The sequence below is a fragment of the Crinia signifera genome, chromosome 7, assembly GCF_055691185.1.
Source record: "Crinia signifera chromosome 7, ASM5569118v1, whole genome shotgun sequence".
In the NCBI taxonomy this organism is placed as follows: domain Eukaryota; kingdom Metazoa; phylum Chordata; class Amphibia; order Anura; family Myobatrachidae; genus Crinia; species Crinia signifera.
In genome coordinates, this window is record NC_139223.1 from 95,053,182 (window position 1) to 95,074,397 (window position 21,216).

Below are 21,216 nucleotides of genomic sequence, written 5' to 3' on the forward strand. Positions count from 1 at the left end.
GCGGAAAATGTGATGCACCATGTCCCCGATCACATTCGCCGCGTTGTCTCTTGCTATCCTGGCAATTGGATAGAGCGGCGGTGCTTCATTATAAGCACCCCGTCCTATCCCTGTTGACAGGCAGTTACTGGCTAGTGGGCGCCACTGTCCCTGTTAGCGGCAGCACTGAGGTGAAAGGATGTCCGTCCACACCAAGTGTTATCTGTTAAAGCAACACACAATGACACCACTAACCCGCCTACCCGCCAACTGGCATTTATCGAGCAGGAGTAGGATACTGCTTATAGCCAACCAAATAGTGGTATTATGTATTAACTATTTAACCAGCTCCTACCTATGAGCAGTACAATACTAGGAGAGGTCTATATCCTTCCAGCAAATTATTGAACCATTCTTAACACAGAATACCTAATGTGTTAATATACCCACTGCTATTAAAGGTCAATTTACTCCGATTATTAGTGGTGTCATAGAAGGAGAATTATACATCAAAAATAAAAAAAAATTGAACCACACTGACACCCTTACACAAGATCTAATAGATGCTCAACCCACCAGTTACCATTTGTTTGCACAGATAGGTGTATTAACCCATTACCGCCGCAGCCTGTTTTTGCCTTCCTGACAGAGCCCTTTTTTTTCAAATCTGACATGTATCACTTAAGTGGGGATAACTTTTTTTTGCTTTTACTTATCCCAGTGATTTTGAGATTGTTTTCTCGTGACACATTGTACTTCAAGTTAGTGGTCAATTTTGGTCGATACAGTCTGTGTTTTTTTGTGAAAAACACCAAAATGTCGTAAAAAAATAGAAAATTTTGCAATTTGCAAAATGTTAAATTTTCTGCTTGTGAGACAAATAATCATACCACTCAAAATAGTTAATAACTAACATAGGCCATATGTATACTTTGTGTTTCCATCATTATTTCAACCTCCTTTTAATTTTTTTGGACACTAGGAGGCTTAAAATATGAATAGTAAATTCTCAAATTTTCAAGAAAATTTCAAACACTGATTTTTTTAGGGACCAGTTCAGTTCTGATGTGACTTTGAGGGACTTGTATGTGAGACACCCCCATAAATGATGCCATTTCAAAAACTGCACCCCTCACAGTATTCAAAACAGCATTTTGGAAGTTTGTTAACCCTTTAGGTGTTTCACAGGAATTAAAACAAAGTGTAGGTGAAATTTCAAAATTTCATATTTTTTTGCAGATTTGCAAGTTTAATACATTTTTCTAAGGAACACAGTACATTTTACTAGAGAAATGTGACTAAAAATTGATTCCCCCAATTCTTTTGTTTTCATAAATATCCTATATGTGGCCCTAGTGTGCACGTTGACCAAACCACAGGCTTCATAATAGAAGGAGCACCTACTTGATTTTGGAGCCTCCTTTTTTGGAGATTATTTTTTAGGCACCATGTAGGTTTCTAGGCACCATAAAATGCTAAAGGTTAGGAACCCCCCCACAAGTGACCCCATTTTGCAAACTACACCCCTCAGGGAATTCATCTAGGGGTATAGTGTACATTTCAAACCCCCAGGGGTTTCACCAATTGTGGTACAACTGGGCAGTGAAAATGAAAAATTAAATTTTTTACACAAAAATGCAGTTCTGGCTCAAAGTTTTTCATTTTCACAAGGAATGAAGGAGACAAAGCACCCCAAAATCTGTGCCCCAACTTCTCCCGAGTACGGCAATGCCTCACATGCGACCAAAAAATACCATTTGGGTGCATGGCAGGACTCAGAAGGGAAGGAGTGATATTTGGATTTTGCAGCACAGATTCTGGTGGAATGTTGGTGGGTGCTATGTCGCATTAGCAAGACCCCCGAAGCACCAATACAGTGGAACCCCCCCACAAGTGACCCCATTTTGCAAACTACACCCCTCAGGGAATTCATCTAGGGGTATAGTGTACATTTCAAACCCCCAGGGGTTTCACCAATTGTGGTACAACTGGGCAGTGAAAATGAAAAATTAAATTTTTTACACAAAAATGTAGTTCTGGCTCAAAATTTTTCATTTTCACAAGGAATGAAGGAGACAAAGCACCCCAAAATCTGTGCCCCAATTTCTCCCGAGTACGGCAATGCCTCACATGTGACCAAAAATACCATTTGGGTGCATGGCAGGACTCAGAAGGGAAGGAGTGATATTTGGATTTTGCAGCACAGATTCTGGTGGAATGTTGGTGGGTGCTATGTCGCATTAGCAAGACCCCCGAAGCACCAATACAGTGGAACCCCCCCACAAGTGACCCCATTTTGTCAACTACACACCTCAGGGAATTCATCTAGGGGTATAGTGTACATTTCAAACCCCCAGGGGTTTCACCAATTGTGGTACAACTGGGCAGTGAAAATGAAAAATTAAATTTTTTACACAAAAATGCAGTTCTGGCTCAAAATTTTTCATTTTCACAAGGAATGAAGGAGACAAAGCACCCCAAAATCTGTGCCCCAATTTCTCCCGAGTACGGAAATGCCTCACATGTGACCAAAAAATACCATTTGGGTGCATGGCAGGACTCAGAAGGGAAGGAGTGATATTTGGATTTTGCAGCACAGATTCTGGTGGAATGTTGGTGGGTGCTATGTCACATTAGCAAGACCACCGAAGCACCAATACAGTGGAACCCCCCCACAAGTGACCCCATTTTGCAAAGTACACCCCTCAGGGAATTCATCTAGGGGTATAGCGTACATTTCAAACCCCCAGGGGTTTCACCAATTTTGATACAACTGGGCTGTGCAAATGAAAAATTACATTTTTTTACACAAAAATGCAGTTCTGGCTCAAAAGTTTTCATTTTCATAAGGTATGAAGGAGAAAAAGCACCCCAAAATCTGTGCCCCAATTTCTCCCGAGTATGGCAATGCCTCATATGTGACCAAAAATTCCAGTTGGGTGCATGGCAGGACTCAGAAGGGAAGGAGTGATTTTTGGATTTTGCAGCTCAGATTCTGGTGGAATGAATGGTGGGTGCTATGTGGCATTAGCAAGACCCCCGAAGCACGGTGAAATGATGAACCTAATAATCCATAGATGTGTGGTATATTTTAAAACACTCCTTTATACATAGGCCGGGTTTGTCGGGGCAAGTTTCACAGTGGAAAATAGTATCCTTTCTTATTCCCTTTTTATAGCAAACTTTGCACCTTTTTTGTGTCCTGCCCTTTTTTGCAGTGGAGGGGATTTCGTTAGGAAAATGCTGCCCTGGTACAATACGGGGGCCAGTACTAGAAGTACTGGGGCCCTCTGCCTGCTGGTTCCCAAATATTAGGCCCTTTATGACTTCCTCTTGAAAGTGCATAAATGTCCCCCTCTGGCTGGTAGAACGGAATAGCACGTAAGCGTTATACAGTGCCATCTGGATGATATACACGGCCAGCTTCTTGTACCAGATTTTTGTTTTCCGCAGGGCACTGTACGGCTTCAGTACCTGATCTGAAAGATCCACTCCGCCCATGTACTTATTGTAATCTAGGATACAATTAGGTTTTGAGGTGTGGGTACTGGTACCTCGTACAGGGACGGAGGTGGTACTGTCTCCATGAATTGTTGTCAGTATAAGGACATCCCTCTTGTCCTTATATTTGACCAACAACATATTTTCGGTGGATTGTGCCCTGCTTTCACCCCTTCTCAGTACTTGGGCAATGTGCGTTTTTGGGAGGCCTCTTTGGTTCTTGCGCACAGTACCGCAAGCTGCTGTACCTCTTGAACCAAGGGCCTTAAACAGGGGGATGCTAGTGTAAAAGTTATCCACATAGAGGTGATAACCTTTATCCAGGAAGGGGTGCACTAAATCCCAGACAATTTTTCCACTAACACCTACGAGGGAGGGGGGGCATTCTGGCGGTTCAATTCTTGAATCCTTCCCTTCATATACCCTAAACCTGTGGGTGTACCCTGAGGTGCTTTCACACAGTTTATACATTTTTATGCCATACCTTGCCCTCTTACTGGGAAGGTACTGGCGGAATTTAACCCTTCCTTTAAAATGTATAAGGGACTCGTCGATACAAATACATTTTTCAGGGATGTACATCTCTGCAAATTTGGCACTGAAATGATCAATGACCGGCCTGACTTTGAATAGCCGGTCAAAGGTGGGATCACCTCTGGGTGGGCACTGTGCATTATCGGTGTAATGTAAAAATTTAAGGATTGTCTCAAAACGAGTCCGAGTCATGGCCATACGGTAAAGTGGGGTGCTGTACAGAACATCTGTACTCCAATATTGCCTAATTTCTGGCTTTTTTACTATGCCCATATGTAACACCAGACCCCAAAACGTCATCATCTCTACTGCATCTACAGGGGTCCACCTAGCAAATGATGACGTGGGGTTTTGAGCAATAAACTGCTGGGCATATAAATTACTTTGGTCCACCATTAAATTTATAAAATCATCAGAGAAAAATAATTTGAAAAAGTCAATTTCTCTGAGACCTGTTGAATCAAATTGGATTCCTGGGATGGCCAAAAACTCAGGAACCTGGGGCTTAAAGTTGTCTGGTGGTGGGGTCCATACGGGATCAATCATTTGGGGGGGGGGGTGTCAGCTGCTCTACGGGGGCGTCTTTGAGGGGGTCCCTCATCACTAGAGGAGGAAGATAAGGTTAAGACGAATCCTTCAAATTCCCCGCTTGCATCACTGGCTGTGTCAGAGTCAGAGGCAAGCATGGCATATGCCTCCTACGCTGAATACATTCTTTTGGATGACTGGGATGACATTTGGGATGACATTTGGGATGCCATTTTTATTTTTGTGTTTCTGTAAGTGTAATGTTTCAACACGTGTATAGTGTAGGGGGGGGTACAAACTTTATTTCAACACGGGGGGGTATGTAGTGTGTAGTGTGTATGTAGTGCAGAAAAAAAAATACTTTATACAGGAATTTGATCCCAATAAAAAAAAAAAAAAATTAGATCAACCCTGTGGCAAAAATGCTGATCTGTGATGTACGTCACTCAGCAACTTCAAGGCAGCTTTTGGTACAACCTTGAAGGGGTTAAAAAAAAAAAAAAAAAAAAGGTCCTGCGCCAAAAATTGAGCACAGATGTTGGTCAGTAACGTCCGTCACTGAACAGCGCTCAAAAGCAACAGGAATTTGATCCGAAAAAAAAAAAAATAGATCAACCCTGTGCCGAAAATGCTGATCAGTGATGTACGTCACTGATCAGCGCACAGTGGCCACAGGACACCCACAAAATCACAGTGTGTGTAAAAAATTTTTTAAAAAAGACCCCACAGCACCCTAAAAAATAAATAAAAAAAAGGTGATCAATGATGCGACACTGATTACCAGTGAGGGGCAGCAGGTGCACAACCTTTGGTGCAACTGACAGTGCAACTGACAGGTATATACTGTATATATAAAAAAAAAACCCTGCACCCCCAAAAAGTTGCTGATCAGTTAATTTATACTGATCAGCACAAAGGGGGGGGGCAGCAGGGGGGGCAGCAGTCAGTTGCACAGGCAGCACAACCTTTGGTGCAACTGACAGGTATATATATATTAAAAAAAAACCCTGCACCCCCAAAAAGTTGCTGATCAGCACAGATATACTGATCAGCACAAAAGGGGGGGCAGCAGACACAAAATATAGCACTCTCTATCACTCTCTGTCACTATCTCTCACTATCTCTCACTATCTCTCACTATCTCTCACTATCTCTCACTATCTCTCACTATCTCTCACTATCTGTCACTATCTGTCACTATCTGTCACTATCTGTCACTATCTGTCACTCTATGACACTGCAGCAGCAGCACACAGGAAGTCACAAGATCCAGGAAGCATCCAGCTGCTGGCAGCACGCTACCAGCGGTGATCAGGTAAGTATCAGGCAAGGATCAGGTCAGTATATCACGACAGATTGGCACGGTGACCGCTCTGCACGCAATTCCAGACCGGAATGGCGTCTGCAGCGCAGTCACCGTTAGTTTAAATCACGCGCCATGGCTGTGATTGGTCCGTCGGTCCGACGGACCAATCACAGCCTTGGGGGCAGGTGGGGTGAGGTGTGGTCATCACCGGTGACCACCGGTGACCCCCTCACACCCGGCGGTGATTGATCCCTGTGTTACGAGCGTCTGATTCGCCGGTAACACAGGAAAACGCTGCGATTGGCTGTTCACATTGAACAGCCAATCGCAGCGATCGCCGACGGGGGGGAGGCATCGCCGCCCCCCCTGGGCATGCTGGGACATGTCTGCTGTCAGGGACAGCAGACATGTTTAAACTGTCACCGCGTCTATAGACGCGGTGACAGTTTAAAGTCATGACGTATATATACGTCATGTGTCGGGAAGTACATCCCGGCCATGACGTATATATACGTCAAATGTCGGGAAGGGGTTAAACACCCTTGCCCAGTCCCTCATGAGTGACCACATGAAAACAACCTGGTAATGGATGTATCAGCACAGTATATGTGCATCACAAAAAGTTAAATCCTGTATACTGTATGTAATAGGAAGGAGCTTATATTCTAAACTCAGCAATGTGTGTCACTGTAACAAATGCCTAGCCGCTATCTACATTGTTTCAGTGAACTCTTGGTGACCACTAATATGACCACTTATATTCAGCCCCACAGAAGGAAGGGATGCAGTCAATTAGCCGGCGGTCGGAATCCCGACACTGGAATCCCGACCGCCGAAATCCCGAAACTTTCTCCCTCCGTGGGTGTCCACGACACCCATAGAGGGAGAATAAAATAGTGTGCCGAGCGTGCCGACGCTCCACGTCCCCCCCATGTCGGGATTCCGACCGCCGGGATTACATATCGGATCCAGAAGGAAAGTGCAATTGGACAATCTCACTCCAAATAATTGTGTATTTGTGCCGCACACCTGTGGGTAGTAATACAGAAATACCCACAGGTCACCCTGTGATCAAAAGCTGAAACTGCCCATACATATATATATGTATATATACATATATATTGTATTTGTCTTACCAAAATGCCATGGGGGGGGGGGTGTGCAACAATTTTTTTGACAGGGGGGAGCAAAATTTATAGTTACGCCACTGGTCTGAATCTGTTAGCAACCACATGCTATGATAGCAGAGCTGTAGCGGCGCTCTAACTTAACACACTTTGGGGTTATTTTGGTTGATTTGCAGCCTTTTGAGAGCACCAGGTGCTGCCCTAGGAATGCCAGTACGCACGTCCCCCCGTCCCCCCCCCCCTTGCATCTTGGATGCTTGCAGAGAATATGTTTTACATATTCATCCATTCACAGGCTGTGGGTGAACACCTACATCATTTGCATAGAACAGAATATGGGCCTGTGTGCATAGTAGTACCCGAGGACTGGAAGGCCACATGGACCTCACACAGACCCGGATGGCAGCGATTCTAGGCGAGTGCACTGTAGCTCAGCCGATACCAGCTGCAGGAGCATTAACCGCTATTCAGATGTGAGTGTCCATAACAAACAACACACTGGGGGAAATTTACTAAGATGTGTATTTTACCTCACATGTGATGTTGCTATGGGCAACCAATCAGAATCTGCTTCTGATTTATTTAGCACCCTCTAGAACAGGCATTCCCAACCACAGTCCTCAAGGCACACCAACAGTACAGGTTTTAGTGATATCCAGGCTTCAGTAAAGATGGTTTAATCAGAATCACTCAGGTACTAATTAAGTCACCTGGGCTCAAGCCTGGATATCACTAAAACCTGCACTGTTGGTGTGCCTTGAGGACCGTGGTTGGGAATGCCTGCTCTGGAAGATAGTTGACAGGATCTGATTGGTTGCCCAAAGCAACATCACATGTGAAGTAGAATACACATCTTAGTAAATTCCCCCCACTGTCTATATCATAGTTGCCTACCCTGAAATATCAGCAATCTCCCTCTCTCCCTCATTAGTCTAGCAATCTCCCTCATTTCACCTAGCCCACATTACACTGCTACATTTTTTTTTTTGGGGGGGGGGGGGGGGGGAGTAATGAGAGATAGATACATTTACATTGAATCATCAGCACCATGTCCCAGCACCTTATTAAGTATAGTAGCTCTTACTAACTGCTTTGGGGCTCATTTACATTTGGATCTAAGTCATTTTAAAGGAATCCTCTCAGATGTAGCAGTACACACCCACGCTTCTAGGTGCCACGTTCACAATCTCTTCACAATCTCTCCATATATGGAACTAGACACGCCCTTTTGGGTGGAGCATGACACACCCCCTCAATGGGGCACTGCGCAAAATTCAATTGTCAACTATAATCTCCCTGAAACTAGTTTTCAAAAGTAGGCAAGTATGGTCTATATTAATGTTTGGTAATAAAGTTATTCCTATTAGCTAAAAAACTGATCACCTCTGCTCTGCTATATAGCTAACCACGGGCTGCTAGAAAGAAATCTGCTATGCCGAGTCACTATCTATTGCTGCTAAATCATTGCCATTTGTTAATCTGGTAAACTCATTGTAAACTCATTGTAATTGAACTATAGGGAAAATCAATACCCATATAATTATTATATTATATGAGTGTCACCAGTGTGACATTATATAGAGTGAATTAACCCCTTCCCGACATTTGACGTACATTTACGTCATGGCCGGGATGTACTTCCCGACACATGGCATAAATGTACGTCATGACTTTAAACTGTCACTGCGTCTAGAGACGCAGTGACAGAGGGACGATGTCTGCTGTCCCTGACAGCAGACATGTCCCTGCATGCCCAGGGGGGGCTGCGATGCCGCCCCCCCGTCGGCGATCGCTGTGATTGGCTGTTCAGTGTGAACAGCCATTCACAGCGTTTTCCTGTGTTACCAGCGAATCAGACGCTCGGTAACACAGGTGTCAATCACCGCCGGGCGTCAGGGGACATGAGGGGGTCATCGGTGACGACGACACCTCACCCCACCTGCCCCCAAGGCTGTGATTGGTCCGTGGGACCCACGGACCAATCACAGCCAAGGCGCGACATTTAAACTAACGGTGACTGCGCTGCAGACGCCATTCCGGTCTGGAATTGCGTGCAGAGCGGTCACCGTGCCTATCTGCCGTGATACTGACCTGATCCTTGCAAATACTTACCTGATCCTTGCAAATACCTTACCTGATCACCTGATCACTGCTTGTAGCGTGCTGGATGCTTCCTGGATCTGACTTCTTGTGACTTCCTGCTGCTGCTGCAGTGTGATAGAGAGATAGAGAGAGATAGAGAGAGAGATAGAGAGAGATAGAGAGATAGTGACAGAGAGTGCTATATTTTGTGTCTGCTACCCCCCCTTTTTGGGGGTGCAGGTTTTTTTTTTATATATATATAACTGTCAGTGCTGCTGCTGCAGTGTCATAGAGTGATAGATAGTGATAGATAGTGAGAGATAGAGAGATAGAGAGATAGTGATAGAGAGTGCTATATTTTGTGTCTGCTACCCCCCCTTTTTGGGGCTGCAGGGTTTTTTTTTATATATATAACTGTCAGTGCTGCTGCTGCAGTGTCATAGAGTGATAGATAGTGATAGATAGTGAGAGATAGAGAGATAGTGATAGAGAGTGCTATATTTTGTGTCTGCTACCCCCCTTTTTGGGGCTGCAGGGTTTTTTTTTATATATATAACTGTCAGTGCTGCTGCTGCAGTGTCATAGAGTGATAGATAGTGAGAGATAGAGAGATAGATAGAGAGAGATAGATAGAGAGAGATAGTGACAGAGAGTGCTATATTTTGTGTCTGCTACCCCCCCCCCCTTTTGTGCTGATCAGTATATCTGTGCTGATCAGCAACTTTTTGGGGTGTAGGGTTTTTTTTTATATGTACCTGCCAGTTGCACTGTCAGTTGCACCAAAGGTTGTGCACCTGCTGCCCCTCACTGGTAATCAGTGTCGCATCACTGATCACCTTTTTTTTTTTTTTTGAGGGTGCTGTGGGGTCTTTTTTTAATTTTTTTTGATCAAATTTTTTTGATCAAATTCCTGTTGCCTTTGAGCGCTGTTCAGTGACGGACGTTACTGACCAACATCTGTGCTCAATTTTTGGCGCTACATACACACTACACACTACATACTACATTGAAATAAAGTTTGTACCCCCCCTACACTATACACGTGTTGAAACATTTCACTACCAGAAACACAAAAATAAAAATGGCATCCCAAATGTCAACCCAAATGTCATCCCAAATGTCATCCCAGTCATCCAGAAGAATGTATTCAGCGGAGGAGGCATATGCCATGCTTGCCTCTGATTCTGACACAGCCAGTGAGGCAAGCGGGGAATTTGAAGGATTCATCTTAAGCTCCTCTTCCTCCTCTAGTGATGAGGGACCCCCTCAAAGACGCCCCCGTAGAGCAGCTGAGACCCCCCCCCAATAATTGATCTCGTATGGACCCCACCACCAGACAATTTTGAGCCCCAGGTTCCTGAGTTTTTGGCCATCCCAGGAATCCAATTTGATTCAACAGGTCTCAGAGAAATTGACTTTTTCAAATTATTTTTCTCTGATGATTTTATAAATTTAATGGTGGACCAAACTAATTTATATGCCCAGCAGTTTATTGCTCAAAACCCCACGTCATCAGTTGCTAGGTGGACCCCTGTAGATGCAGTAGAGATGATGACGTTTTGGGGTCTGGTGTTTCATATGGGCATAGTAAAAAAGCCAGAAATTAGGCAATATTGGAGTACATATGTTCTGTACAGCACCCCACTTTACCGTATGGCCATGACCCGGAATCGTTTTGAGTTAATCCTTAAATTTTTGCATTACAACGATAATGCACAGTGCCCACCCAGAGATGATCCCACCTTTGACCGGCTATTCAAAGTCAGGCCGGTCATTGATCACTTCAGTGCCAAATTTGAAGAGATGTACATCCCAGATAAATTCATTTGCATAGACGAGTCCCTTATACATTTTAAAGGAAGGGTTAAATTCCGCCAGTACCTTCCCAGTAAGAGGGCAAGGTATGGCATAAAAATGTATAAGCTGTGTGAAAGCACCTCAGGGTACACCCACAGGTTTAGGGTATATGAAGGGAAGGATTCAAGAATTGAACCGCCAGAATGCCCCCCCCTCCCTCGTAGGTGTTAGTGGAAAAATTGTCTGGGATTTAGTGCACCCCTTCCTGGATAAAGGTTATCACCTCTATGTGGATAACTTTTACACCAGCATCCCCCTGTTTAAGGCCCTTGGTTCAAGAGGTACAGCAGCTTGCGGTACTGTGCGCAAGAACCAAAGAGGCCTCCCAAAAACGCACATTGCCCAAGTAATGAGAAGGGGTGAAAGCAGGGGAATATGCACCGAAAATATGTTGTTGGTCAAATATAAGGACAAGAGGGATGTCCTTATACTGACAACAATTCACGGAGACAGTACCTCCTCCGTCCCTGTACGAGGTACCAGTACCCACACCTCAAAACCTAATTGTATCCTGGATTACAATAGGTACATGGGCGGAGTGGATCTTTCAGATCAGGTACTGAAGCCGTACAGTGCCCTGCGGAAAACAAAAATCTGGTACAAGAAGCTGGCCGTGTATATCATCCAGATGGCACTGTATAACGCTTACGTGCTATTCCGTTCTACCAGCCAGAGGGGGACATTTATGCACTTTCAAGAGGAAGTCATAAAGGGCCTAATATTTTGGAACCAGCAGGCAGAGGGCCCCAGTACTTCTAGTACTGGCCCCCGTATTGTACCAGGGCAGCATTTTCCTGATGAAATCCCCTCCACTGGAAAAAAGGGCAGGACACAAAAAAGGTGCAAAGTTTGCTATAAAAAGGGAATAAGAAAGCAAACTATTTTCCAGTGTGACACTTGCCCCGACAAACCCGGCCTATGTATAAAGGAGTGTTTTAAAATATACCACACATCTATGGATTATTAGGTTCATCATTTCACCGTGCTTCGGGGGTCTTGCTAATGCCACATAGCACCCACCATTCATTCCACCAGAATCTGAGCCGCAAAATCCAAAAATCACTCCTTCCCTTCTGAGTCCTGCCATGCACCCAACTGGTATTTTTTGGTCACATGTGAGGCATTGCCGTACTCGGGAGAAATTGGGGCACAGATTTTGGGGTGCTTTTTCTCCTTCATACCTTATGAAAATGACAAATTTTGAGCCAGAACTGCATTTTTGTGTAAAAAAATGTAATTTTTCATTTTCACTGCCCAGTTGTATCAAAATTGGTGAAACCCCTGGGGGTTTGAAATGTACACTATACCCCTAGATGAATTCCCTGAGGGGTGTAGTTTGCAAAATGGGGTCACTTGTGGGGGGGTTCCACTGTATTGGTGCTTCGGGGGTCTTGCTAATGCGACATAGCACCCACCAAAATTCCACCAGAATCTGAGCTGCAAAATCCAAATATCACTCCTTCCCTTCTGAGTCCTGCCCTTTTTTGGTCACACATGAAGCATTGCCGTACTCGGGAGAAATTGGGGCACAGATTTTGGGGTGCTTTTTCTCCTTCATACCTTATGAAAATGAAAAATTTTGAGCCAGAACTGCATTTTTGTGTAAAAAAATGTAATTTTTCATTTTCACTGCCCAGTTGTATCAAAATTGGTGAAACCCCTGGGGGTTTGAAATGTACACTATACCCCTAGATGAATTCCCTGAGGGGTGTAGTTTGCAAAATGGGGTCACTTGTGGGGGGTTCCACTGTATTGGTGCTTCGGGGGCAGGGGCGGGCTGGGCCGGGGGGCAGAGTGCCTTGTGCCCCCCGGGCCGCTTTACCGGTTACTGCTGCGGGCCGCACTGGATCCGGCGCAGTGTTCACCTCCTCCAGCCCTCCTCTCAACTGTTGCTGGCCGCGGCTACAGGAAAATGGCCGCCGGCCCCCTGCACTGAAGACATTTCCTCACATACTGCGCATGCGCGATTCTTGAAGTCCTGGGGGCAGGGCCAGCATGCGCAACGTCTTGACGTTGACGTAAACAAATCTCGTCCAGTTATTTAAATGCCTGCCACCGCGGGGAGCGCCGGGAGCATGAGCGACGGCAGTGGAAGCCTAGAGGTGCGGCAGCTAGATAATCAGGAGGCGGCAGCGGCGGCGGCGTGACCAGGAGCGGCAGTAAGTATATTGTAATGTAAACTGTCCCCCACCCGCTAAAGTGTGCATCAGGGCCGCCAGCGCTACCCGATCAGCGCCCGCTCTGCTACCTTGCTGCAGTGCGCTATCAGTGCTGGCTGCCACAACCTGTCAAACTATTTGACAGGCAGCAGCGGCACTGGCATGAAGAAGAGAGGGGCCTGCCTACCCCTCGCTGACTGCCTGTATTAAAGGGACAGTGTGCATTCAACAGGAGGCACAGCTTAAGCAGGATCTCAGGCAAGTGACAGGGGGATCTATTCATAGCATACTCGGCATATAAAGTAACCCCACACATTTGGAACATTTATTTACTGTATTAATGCTTTTATTTATATTAGACACACGTTTATTTACCATCAGTGTCCCTGCCCTTACCCTCCCTCTCTGAGTCTCTGCCTTCAACCTCTCTTTCTATCTCCTCCCTCAGTTTCTCTAACCTCACCCTCCCTCTGACTCCTACTGCCCCTTCAGCATCTCTTCACCCTCCCTCTAACACCCCCCCCCCTCAGCACCTCTAAGTCACCCTCCTTCTAAAGCTTGGCATTCACTACTGTGATTTCTCGCAGCAGAGTATGCTGCCGTCCGGGACCTTCCCGAGCGGAAGGGTCACATGCGATCCATCTCATGTGGTCCTAAACTTGTGATGGATTGCATGCGACCCCTTTTCCCCGCTCAGCCCGTCACTGGGAAGTTGGAGCTGCATGCTGGGACCGCGCGTCGGACCTAAGGGAACATCACACTGACCCGATTTGGGTCGATTTCTTGGCCCATGCCGTTGGGAATGGGTAAAATCGTCCCAAATCTCCCCTCTTAGTGTCGCTGCCCTTGCCTTTCTTCTAACTCCCCATTAGCATTCCTGCCCTCACCCTTCCTCTAACTTCCACAGCATCCCTGCCCACCCATCTAACCTCCTCAGTGTCCCTGACCTTGCCCTCTTCCAAACTCTCCCATCTCCATCCTCTTACCCCCTAACTCCTCCCTCAGCGAACCTGCCCTAGCATCTAAAATCTCCCTGAAACTGCTTTTCAAAAGTAGGCAAGTATGCTGCAGATGACAACAACTGGGGATTAGGGAAGAGCTGGCAGGCAGAGGACGGAGGAAAATACAAACTCCGCTCCGGCTCCTGGATAGTGAAGATCCTGTCAGACCTAAAGGAGCCCATACACGCTCCGTTTTTTGGCTCCGTTATGTACTTTTAAAGTACACATCGTATCGGATCGCATGCCTTGTGCATGCATTGTGCATGCACTGTGATCCGATACGATGTGTAGCTAGTACAAAAAGTATGTGCAGCACATACTTTTTGTACCGTACTATGTGATGCGCCCATCGCATAGTACAGAACGGAGCCGGACACAACGGAGCATGTATGGGCTCCATAAATGTGAGATTTGACAGACTCTGGAAGCCGTAGCAGCATATCGGTCTCACGTCCCTGTAAAGTACGGAGCCAGACATCGGCAGCAGTGGGAGGCAGCCTCCTACTCATAGCCGTCCTCTGTCAGGACTCAGCCCTTAACCCCAACACAGGAGTCAGGAACTGCAAGGAGGCTGACATAAGTTGGCAAAGAGGTAGCATCAGCATTTTATATACTAAGCTTAATATATACAGTAGATATATATCTATATCTCACATGTTCAGCACTATATATAATGTTCAGCACTCACGTAACAATTGTTAGAAATTGCTCAAATGCCTTTCCTCCAAATTGGACCATACTGTATATAGGCAATGGTGTGCGTCCTAGAGTGCCATCCATGTATGTGGCCAGAAGCATTGCCTGACCATCTGCGCTGTGCCTAAAGGTGCGTACACACGGCAATATCAGCAGCGATAGGGACCCATTGCATACATTTGACGAGGCTGAAGAGCAATAGTTGGGGGGGGTCATTACCAACCCACAGGAGCGCACATCTGCCTTCATGTACAGCATAGACACTGGGCGATAAAATGAGTATTAAATGGCTAAAATTAGCAATATTTTATTGGTCAGTGTGTACACTTTCTCTAGACGTGCTGGAATGCTGATCTTTACCTACTGGATATATACTTGCATGAGCTGGGCCCTGCTTTTGTTGCTGAGATCAGTGTCTAAAGCAGGTATGAATCCAATAGGTAAAAAGTGGGACTTCCGCAAACTTAAGGCCCCCATACACTAGGGCAATTCACCTGCTATTTGGGCTCTTTTCCTGCAAATACACAGAAAAAGAGCCCAAACTGCATGTGAATGACAGCACTACACGTGCATTGCAACAGAGCCTGCAAGTCAATCTCTTGGATTGCTTCTAAGGCGGGCAGGATTGCTGGGATTGCATACCATATAATTCATGTGATCCTGCTGCCCAGGAAGGTCCCAGGCAGGGGTATCGCCGGTGACTTCTCCGATGGGAGAAGTCACTGTAGTGTTTGCCAATATAAATCATATGCCCTATTTGCCATCGCAAACATGCAGGGACAGGGGCTTCATAAAGAGCCAATCCCTGCAATGTGCTGTGGTAGCTGCCTGGTGGTCTGTGCAATGTGCACTATCAGTATATACAGTATCCTACAGTATATATGGCTGAATACTTTACGTAACAGCACCCTATCTATTAATACTGTAAGTGCAGCACCAGCTGCTGTTTAATTGTTGCTGCATACTAGGGCGGAAGGCAGAACGGCGGCAGTGGTGGTGGTGGTGGGCCACTTGCTTGTGTTGCCCCCCAGGCTGAAAGTTGCCAGCCAGCCCCTGTTCGGGGGTCTTGCTAATGCGACATAGCACCCACCAAAATTCCACCAGAATCTGAGCTGCAAAATCCAAATATCACTCCTTCCCTTCTGAGTCCTGCCATTTTTTGGTCACACATGAAGCATTGCCGTACTCGGGAGAAATTGGGGCACAGATTTTGGGGTGCTTTTTCTCCTTCATACCTTCTGAAAATGAAAAATTTTGAGCCAGAACTGCATTTTTGTGTAAAAAATTTAATTTTTCAGTTGCACAGCCCAGTTGTACCACAATTGGTGAAACCCCTGGGGGTTTGAAATGTACATTATACCCCTAGATGAATTCCCTGAGGGGTGTAGTTTGCAAAATGGGGGTCACTTGTGGGGGGGTTCCACTGTATTGGTGCTTCGGGGGTCTTGCTAATGCGACATAGCACCCACCAACATTCCACCAGAATCTGAGCTGCAAAATCCAAAAATCACTCCTTCCCTTCTGAGTCCTGCCATGCACCCAACTGGTATTTTTTGGTCACATGTGAGGCATTGCCGTACTCGGGAGAAATTGGGGCACAGATTTTGGGGTGCTTTTTCTCCTTCATTCCTTGTGAAAATGAAAAATTTTGAGCCAGAACTGCATTTTTGTGTAAAAAAATGTAATTTTTCATTTTCACTGCCCAGTTGTATCAAAATTGGTGAAACCCCTGGGGGTTTGAAATGTACACTATACCCCTAGATGAATTCCCTGAGGGGTGTAGTTTGCAAAATGGGGTCACTTGTGGGGGGGTTCCACTGTATTGGTGCTTCGGGGGTCTTGCTAATGCGACATAGCACCCACCAACATTCCACCAGAATCTGAGCTGCAAAATCCAAAAATCACTCCTTCCCTTCTGAGTCCTGCCATGCACCCAACTGGTATTTTTTGGTCACATGTGAGGCATTGCCATACTCGGGAGAAATTGGGGCACAGATTTTGGGGTGCTTTGTCTCCTTCATTCCTTGTGAAAATGAAAAATTTTGAGCCAGAACTGCATTTTTGTGTAAAAAATGTAATTTTTCAGTTGCACAGCCCAGTTGTATCAAAATTGGTGAAACCCCTGGGGGTTTGAAATGTACACTATACCCCTAGATGAATTCCCTGAGGGGTGTAGTTTGCAAAATGGGGTCACTTGTGGGGGGTTCCACTGTATTGGTGCTTTGGGGGTCTTGCTAATGCGACATAGCACCCACCAACATTCCACCACCAAAAATCACTCCTTCCCTTCTGAGTCCTGCCATGCACCCAACTGGTATTTTTTGGTCACATATGAGGCATTGCCATACTCGGGAGAAATTGGGGCACATATTTTGGGGTGCTTTTTCTCCTTCATACCTTATGAAAATGAAAAATTTTGAGCCAGAACTGCATTTTTGTGTAAAAAAATGTAATTTTTCATTTTCACTGCCCAGTTGTACCACAATTGGTGAAACCCCTGGGGGTTTGAAATGTACATTATACCCCTAGATGAATTCCCAGAGGGGTGTAGTTTGCAAAATGGGGTCACTTGTGGGGGGCTTCCACTGTATTGGTGCTTCGGGGGTCTTGCTAATGCGACATAGCACCCACCAACATTCCACCAGAATCTGAGCTGCAAAATCCAAAAATCACTCCTTCCCTTCTGAGTCCTGCCATGCACCCAACTGGTATTTTTTGGTCACATGTGAGGCATTGCCATACTCGGGAGAAATTGGGGCACAGATTTTGGGGTGCTTTTTCTCCTTCATTCCTTGTGAAAATGAAAAATTTTGAGCCAGAACTGCATTTTTGTGTAAAAAATGTAATTTTTCAGTTGCACAGCCCAGTTGTATCAAAATTGGTGAAACCCCTGGGGGTTTGAAATGTACACTATACCCCTAGATGAATTCCCTGAGGGGTGTAGTTTGCAAAATGGGGGTCACTTGTGGGGGGGTTCCACTGTATTGGTGCTTCGGGGGTCTTGCTAATGCGACATAGCACCCACCAACATTCCACCAGAATCTGAGCTGCAAAATCCAAAAATCACTCCTTCCCTTCTGAGTCCTGCCATGCACCCAACTGGTATTTTTTGGTCACATGTGAGGCATTGCCGTACTCGGGAGAAATTGGGGCACAGATTTTGGGGTGCTTTTTCTCCTTCATTCCTTGTGAAAATGAAAAATTTTGAGCCAGAACTGCATTTTTGTGTAAAAAAATGTAATTTTTCATTTTCACTGCCCAGTTGTATCAAAATTGGTGAAACCCCTGGGGGTTTGAAATGTACACTATACCCCTAGATGAATTCCCTGAGGGGTGTAGTTTGCAAAATGGGGTCACTTGTGGGGGGGTTCCACTGTATTGGTGCTTCGGGGGTCTTGCTAATGCGACATAGCACCCACCAACATTCCACCAGAATCTGAGCTGCAAAATCCAAAAATCACTCCTTCCCTTCTGAGTCCTGCCATGCACCCAACTGGTATTTTTTGGTCACATGTGAGGCATTGCCATACTCGGGAGAAATTGGGGCACAGATTTTGGGGTGCTTTGTCTCCTTCATTCCTTGTGAAAATGAAAAATTTTGAGCCAGAACTGCATTTTTGTGTAAAAAATGTAATTTTTCAGTTGCACAGCCCAGTTGTATCAAAATTGGTGAAACCCCTGGGGGTTTGAAATGTACACTATACCCCTAGATGAATTCCCTGAGGGGTGTAGTTTGCAAAATGGGGTCACTTGTGGGGGGTTCCACTGTATTGGTGCTTTGGGGGTCTTGCTAATGCGACATAGCACCCACCAACATTCCACCACCAAAAATCACTCCTTCCCTTCTGAGTCCTGCCATGCACCCAACTGGTATTTTTGGTCACATATGAGGCATTGCCATACTCGGGAGAAATTGGGGCACATATTTTGGGGTGCTTTTTCTCCTTCATACCTTATGAAAATGAAAAATTTTGAGCCAGAACTGCATTTTTGTGTAAAAAAATGTAATTTTTCATTTTCACTGCCCAGTTGTATCAAAATTGGTGAAACCCCTGGGGGTTTGAAATGTACACTATACCCCTAGATGAATTCCCTGAGGGGTGTAGTTTGCAAAATGGGGTCACTTGTGGGGGGGTTCCACTGTATTGGTGCTTTGGGGGTCTTGCTAATGCGACATAGCACCCACCAACATTCCACCAGAATCTGTGCTGCAAAATCCAAATATCACTCCTTCCCTTCTGAGTCCTGCCATGCACCCAACTGGTATTTTTTGGTCACATGTGAGGCATTGCCATACTCGGGAGAAATTGGGGCACAGATTTTGGGGTGCTTTGTCTCCTTCATTCCTTGTGAAAATGACAAATTTGGAGCCAGAACTGCATTTTTGTGTAAAAAATTAATTTTTCATTTTCACTGCCCAGTTGTACCACAATTGGTGAAACCCCTGGGGGTTTGAAATGTACACTATACCCCTAGATGAATTCCCTGAGGGGTGTAGTTTGCAAAATGGGGTCACTTGTGGGGGGGTTCCACTGTATTGGTGCTTCAGGGGTCTTGCTAATGCGACATAGCACCCACCAACATTCCACCAGAATCTGAGCTGCAAAATCCAAAAATCACTCCTTCCCTTCTGAGTCCTGCCATGCACCCAACTGGTATTTTTTGGTCACATGTGAGGCATTGCCATACTCGGGAGAAATTGGGGCACAGATTTTGGGGTGCTTTGTCTCCTTCATTCCTTGTGAAAATGAAAAATTTTGAGCCAGAACTGCATTTTTGTGTAAAAAATGTAATTTTTCAGTTGCACAGCCCAGTTGTATCAAAATTGGTGAAACCCCTGGGGGTTTGAAATGTACACTATACCCCTAGATGAATTCCCTGAGGGGTGTAGTTTGCAAAATGGGGTCACTTGTGGGGGGTTCCACTGTATTGGTGCTTTGTGGGTCTTGCTAATGCGACATAGCACCCACCAACATTCCACCACCAAAAATCACTCCTTCCCTTCTGAGTCCTGCCATGCACCCAACTGGTATTTTTTGGTCACATATGAGGCATTGCCATACTCGGGAGAAATTGGGGCACATATTTTGGGGTGCTTTTTCTCCTTCATACCTTATGAAAATGAAAAATTTTGAGCCAGAACTGCATTTTTGTGTAAAAAAATGTAATTTTTCATTTTCACTGCCCAGTTGTATCAAAATTGGTGAAACCCCTGGGGGTTTGAAATGTACACTATACCCCTAGATGAATTCCCTGAGGGGTGTAGTTTGCAAAATGGGGTCACTTGTGGGGGGGTTCCACTGTATTGGTGCTTTGGGGGTCTTGCTAATGCGACATAGCATCCACCAACATTCCACCAGAATCTGTGCTGCAAAATCCAAATATCACTCCTTCCCTTCTGAGTCCTGCCATGCACCCAACTGGTATTTTTTGGTCACATGTGAGGCATTGCCATACTCGGGAGAAATTGGGGCACAGATTTTGGGGTGCTTTGTCTCCTTCATTCCTTGTGAAAATGACAAATTTGGAGCCAGAACTGCATTTTTGTGTAAAAAATTAATTTTTCATTTTCACTGCCCAGTTGTACCACAATTGGTGAAACCCCTGGGGGTTTGAAATGTACACTATACCCCTAGATGAATTCCCTGAGGGGTGTAGTTTGCAAAATGGGGTCACTTGTGGGGGGGTTCCTAACTTTTAGCATCTTTAGGTGCCTAGAAACCTACATGGTGCCTAAAAAATAATCTCATAAAAAGGAGGCTCCAACATCAAGTAGGTGCTCCTTCTATTATGAAGCCTGTGGTTTGGTCAACGTGCACACTAGGGCCACATATAGGATATTTATGAAAACAAAAGAATTGGGGGAATCAATTTTTAGTCACATTTCTCTAGTAAAATGTACTGTGTTTCTTAGAAAAATGTATTAAAATTGCAAATCTGCAAAAAAAATGAAATTTTGAAATTTCACCTACACTTTGTTTTAATTCCTGTGAAACACCTAAAGGGTTAACAAACTTCCAAAATGCTGTTTTGAATACTGTGAGGGGTGCAGTTTTTGAAATGGCATCATTTATGGGGGTGTCTCACATACAAGTCCCTCAAAGTCACATCAGAACTGAACTGGTCCCTAAAAAAATCAGTGTTTGAAATTTTCTTGAAAATTTGAAAATTTGCTATTCATATTGTAAGCCTCCTAGTGTCCAAAAAAATTAAAAGGAAGTTGAAATAATGATGGAAACATAAAGTAGACATATGGTCTATGTTAGTTATTAACTATTTTGAGTGGTATGATTATTTGTCTCACAAGCAGAAAATTTAACATTTTGCAAATTGCTAAATTTTCCATTTTTTTCCTACATTTTGGTATTTTTCACAAAAAAACACAGACTGTATCGACGAAAATTTACCACTATCTTGAAGTACAATGTGTCACGAAAAAACAATCT

General features: G+C 45.0%; 1 protein-coding gene across 2 annotated transcripts in view; it reads right to left on the reverse strand.

The window, feature by feature from the left end:
- Positions 1-21,216, reverse strand: part of DNAH7 (dynein axonemal heavy chain 7) — a 918,640-nt gene that overhangs the window by 519,780 nt on the left and 377,644 nt on the right. The window lies entirely within an intron of this gene.